This window comes from Castanea sativa, chromosome 5 (assembly GCF_040712315.1).
Source record: "Castanea sativa cultivar Marrone di Chiusa Pesio chromosome 5, ASM4071231v1".
Lineage (NCBI taxonomy): Eukaryota > Viridiplantae > Streptophyta > Magnoliopsida > Fagales > Fagaceae > Castanea > Castanea sativa.
Window position 1 is genome coordinate 222,916 of NC_134017.1, and position 5,543 is coordinate 228,458.

General features: G+C 33.5%; 1 long non-coding RNA gene across 1 annotated transcript; it reads left to right on the forward strand.

The window, feature by feature from the left end:
- Positions 1–241: 241 nt before the first annotated feature.
- LOC142633901 (uncharacterized) lies at positions 242–3,074 on the forward strand. The gene is made up of 2 exons (XR_012843986.1): positions 242–2,208; positions 2,295–3,074. It is a non-coding gene; the product is annotated as an uncharacterized LOC142633901 (long non-coding RNA).
- The last annotated feature ends 2,469 nt before the right edge of the window (positions 3,075–5,543 follow it).

Sequence of the window (5,543 nt, forward strand, 5' to 3'; positions counted from 1 at the left end):
ACCCATCTTGGGTTTGGCTAAAAAGGTTTCGTCTGTAAAATCTAAAACCGAAGCTCCGTTGGTGTTGGGGGTTTTGTGTCCTCTTGGTGATGTAACTGTCTCTCACCATTTGGGTCATCAATCGTTTGGGTCAGCTGGGTTAATTTTCTCAGCTTCATCGCGGTGGGTTGTCGCTCTCTGTCATCGGATTGGACGCTTCAGAAAGTTTGCTCAGGTTCAACTTCAATTACCAGTAAGTTTCATGGCTATACAAGTTGCATCACTTAAAAGGTTCAAAGAAATTTCTAGAATAAGTTGGTCTGGTACACGCACTTTTTTATAGTTCTACTTACATTGGTGTCTCTGCTGTAGCGTTTGGCTTTAACAAAAATTCCTATACCTATTCATTATTTGTTCAAGAATGCCACTATTATTGGTTTATAATTGGTGTCTCTGCTGTAGCGTGTGTTTTATCTTTTCTTCGCTGATTTTTCTGTCAATGTATCTTGGTTTATAATTGGAGGAAAAAATTTTCTTATGAAATATTCTATAGCATTTTGAGTTAGATAGCATGAATTCTGATTATACCTTCTTCTTTTATATTTCCTGCTATAAGAGTTTTGATTATACAGTGTGTTTGAATGTCTAGTCCATGGATATAGGCTACCAGTTTGTTGTTGACACATTGTAATCAGTATTGTTTAAAGAGTCTTGGTAGTTTACTAGATTTTTCCTTCTTCTGATATGCTCGCATCTATTAGCACCCCAATGGTTTCCAGCTGCACAACTTATTAATATTTTACCAAGCAGCTAAGTTATTTGGTATTGTTTTAATATAATTTTTTGGTGAAGAAACCATATTTCTACCTGTTGCCTATACTTGATCATCTGTTTGATGTTGGAAACCAAGAAATTTATATACTCTTTTTGCTTCCAGAAGTTTTATTCCTAGAATATGGCAATGAAATTTTAATGCCAAGTTAAAAAATAAAAGAAACATCAAAGTTTCTATAGGATGGACAATGTTCAAGTATAGTGGAATAGTAGCTTTGAATTTAGGATTCCTTAGTGATATTTGTCAATTTTTTTTTTTTTTTTGGTTGGGAGAAGGGGATAAGTGATATAACTCAAAGGTAGAGTATGATCTTGTCATGCAAGTTTGATTTATAGTAAGCAACAATAAGATTCATTCAGACTTTCTTCTATAATCTAGTTTAGAGCATGATATGATTTCCATTTCTCAAATTTCTAAAAGAGCCTTATGAGAAATGAATATCTTTGTTGTTTGGCCTTTACAGAATCATACAGTTTCTTTCCCCTGACCTTGTCTAGCTAGCTTCTAGGAATGCTTGCATATTCTGATAACCAGTTTATGTCAAAAACTCTATGGTTTCAGCTTGCAACTTAATAGTTAATTTAATTAATCAGTTGACCCATTTTACTAATTAGACTACCATGATTATTTAATGAAGATACCATTCTTGTCCCTTCTCTTTATACTTTTATAAACCATTGAACATTAGTATGATGTTGTTATCAATTAAAGCACCTACCTTCTTCCCTGTCCTGATAGCTACCTTCTTAGTTTGGGGGACCATCTTAAAATTTATTTAAGGACAACATTTCCTTTCATACCAGCAATAATATGGCCAGCCACTCCCCTGCTTAGGCTGTTAACATTTTTAAAATCTTCAATCATACGAATTGCTGTCTCCCATACCTGGTTTGCTATTGTTGTACTAGTTTCATATACTAATTGACTTCATATACTAACTCTTTTACGTTGCCTATTTAAAAAGGATGGATACACAATAAGACATCTCACTATACACTAATATCTTACAAGGGAATTCCGATTTCATGGCACCCTTTGTAAGTGGGCCCCAAAATACTTCAATGCCCATCCAAGATTCTTTACCGGAAGTTGAAATTGTCACCTCTAAGACAACAAAATGTGGTGGCAACTTTAGTATAAATGAGGACAACCTCCTTGTCTCTGCATGGCTTAACATTAGCATGGATGCCGTGCATGGTACTGACCAAAAGCAAGAGACTTTTTGGCAGAAAGTTTGGCAATACTTTTGCGAGAACAATATCTATGGAACTACACATTCTGCTTCCTCCCTATCAAGTCAATGGAGAACAATTAATAGGGAGACAAGTAAATTTGCTGGGCTCATGGCTAAAGTTGAAGCCCGAAATTAAAGTGGTGCGACTAACCAAATGAAGGTATAAATTATATTACAATGGTGTCACAACATTAATTTCCGAATAGTTTGAAGATACTAATTAGTTTATTTAAAAAAAAAAATTAGTTGGATGAAGCAAAGGCTCTATATAAAGCATCATCAGCACAAAAAAATACAGTTTTCCTATTTGAACATTGTTGGGTTGTGTTGAAGAACCGACCAAAGTGGAGTGTGCCTAAGGAAAGATCAAAAGGGTTACCTCAAACTCCAAGTTCAATTGATCAAGTTGGTAGTAATGATGATGACACAATGGTGCTAGAGAGACCAATTGGTAGAAAAGCCGAAAAGGCTAAGCAAAAGAGAAAAGATGGTGACAATGAATTTAGGGAATATTTGACGAAGAAATTGCACTATATTCAAGAATCAAATGAACGAAACAAAGAGGCTCTTTGTATCAAAGCTGAGAGGGTTCGAGTGGATGCACAAAGAGCTGATATGGAAAAGAAAATGCTTCGTCTTGAAACTATTAAAGAGGAGGAAAGAATAATGACGAAGGATACAAGTGGCATGTTTGAAAAAGAAAGACTTTATTTTGAAAATCTAAAGGATTAAATCCTTGCAAGACAAAAATTACAATAAATAGTTGGGTTTAACACATGGAGATGATGTCTTGGTCGTACCTTATTTTGTTCTGGCCTTATTTTGGTAGTAACTTATTTTAGGCTTTGGTTTGGAACATATAGATGATGTATTGTTCCAACTTTAATTTGGCAGTAGAACGTGGCAATAATTTGTTATTTTGTTATCTTATGCCACTTATGTAATTACAACATTTTAGCTTATATGAAAAACTTATGTATTTTCTATGTTTGATATCATATCTTCTACACTTTGTTTTGTTGCAAACTTATTTTGCTTATGTTCATTTCATCTACGGGGATAATTTCTTTACAATGTTGTCTTGAAGGTTGTCTCATATTTTACACAGTAGCTTGTTTCTTTGCCCTCTAAACATATATTACATAATCTGTTTTGCTTATGTTCCTCTCACCTATAGTGATAATTTCCAAACAATGTTGTCTTCAAGGTTGTCTCTATGGGTTCCTTTCTTCTTCGCAAATTGCTTTTTGATGACTCAGATGAGGATGAGATAATGAGGCAAGTTCTTAAGGGTTCAACGTCACAACGTAAACGTTGTTGATATGTCAGACGTAATCATTTGGTAGGCCATAAAAGATTATATATTGACTACTTGGCTGACACACTAGTATATACTCCCGTTTTATTTCGGAGGAGATTTTGGATGAATTGTTCTCTTTTTCTTCGTATTAAATCTAAGGTTGAAACTTATGAACTTTATTTTATCCAAAAAAGAGATAATGTCCAAAGACTTGGTTTATCTTCTCTTCAAAAGATGACAGCTACACTTAGAATACTTGCATATAGAGTTATAGTTGATTTTATGGATGAGTATGTGCGGATTGGAGAAACCACTGTAATAAAAAGTCTGAAAAAATTTGTTGCAGCGGTGGTTGATATTTTCTCCAAGGAATATAGAATACTTGAGGTTTCCAAACAACAAAGGCATTGCTAGATTATTAGCCAATGGTCAAAGACATGGATTTTCAGGGATGCTAGGGAGCATTGATTGCATGCATTAGAAATAGAAAAATTGTCCAGCTGCATAGAAAGGTTAATATTGTGGTCATATTCGTAAGCCAACTATTATTTTGGAAGCAGTGGCATCATATAATCTTTAAATATGACATGTTTTTCTTGGGTTACTTGGGTCAAATAATGACATTAATATGTTAGAACGGTCTCCTCGATTTTCTGAGCTCAAATAGACATGCTCCTGCAGTTAATTACTCAATCAGTGGTAATAAGTATACAATGAGATACTACCTTGCTGATAACATATATCCAAAGTGGTCAACATTTGTTAAAACGATTCCAGTTCCACGAGAACCAAAAAAAAAAAAACAATTATTTGCAAAAGCCCAAGAGGCAAATAGGAAAAATGTAGAGCGTGCATTTGGAATGCTTCAAGCAAAATTCGCAATTATCTGCTACGACAACTATGAATGATAAAAAATGATGTCCTATACTCTTAATTTAGACAAATTGAAAAAACTTATTATAATCATCGAACTTCTTGAGATCTTTTAGGTTTAGTATCCACAAGGAGCTTATGGGATCCCTTATCTCTCATTTTGTCAAAGTAAATTTTAATAAAGTCATTAATACAGAAAAAGCATACATTGCAATAACGGGAAGAAACCACATAAAACAAAATCATCTTTGGACAAAGCTTATTGAAGATCAAGATCCACTTGTAGCAGTGCTTGTTGGATAAAACAAAATCTATAACATTTAAAATGTCTTGAGACTAACATTGCAATACTTGATAAAGTAAATAAGTGATCTTCATAGTTTCTTTCATGAGATGCAAAATGAACACAAATTCAAATGAAGTGAATGCCTATAAGCTAAGTTTGCATCTCCTATTTGGGAAAGAGTAGATCCTTCATCAATGATCTTATGTAAATGATCACATGTTGGACTGAATATCTTTATCAAGTTATAAATCAATTTTCAAGTGAGAACTCCAACAAGTATCTCCAACCAGTTATAATACGCTAATATGATTAAGTCTCCTTCTAGTTTCAAGCTCACCAATGTCAATCATGTGTAATTTCAATAATACGAGTAGCTTTTTCAATACATAAAATTAATATTTATCCTAATCCTAAACCAACATTGTTGTATTTATTTTATATATTTAAAAAAGTACTAATAGGATTATGATAAATACATTTAATTTGTTGTATTAATTATTTAAGTGGTGAATTCATTATCTATACAATTCACCTTTTGGAACTGGATTTTTATGTGGTTCAATACCCTCATTGATGAAATGTAACCTCTCTTAAAAATAGGATCATAAATATCAAACAAATAACCAATCTATCTATAATTTTTATTTTGTTCTCAAAAAAAAAATTCTATACTTTTTACAACACCTATAACTACTATCTTTACCACCGCACACCTTGATACAATGGTTACTCCACAAATATAAGTGCTTATGGGGTATGGGGGCAAGTAGGGGTGGCAATGGGGCGAGGCGGGGCGGGTTCGAATGATGAGATCTTCGTCCTCGACCCACATGGTTTTGTCTTATCCCATCCCCGCCCCGTCCTGTATATGGGAAAAATTTTCTTAGGCCATCCCCACCCCATAAAACTCTACTTCTTGTTAATTTGCCCACAACTATTACAATTATTTTCAATAAAACATATTTCGTTAATAAAAATATACTTGAAATTACAAATAAATTTACCCTATCAAATCAAACTAGTTTTTAACAAAAAT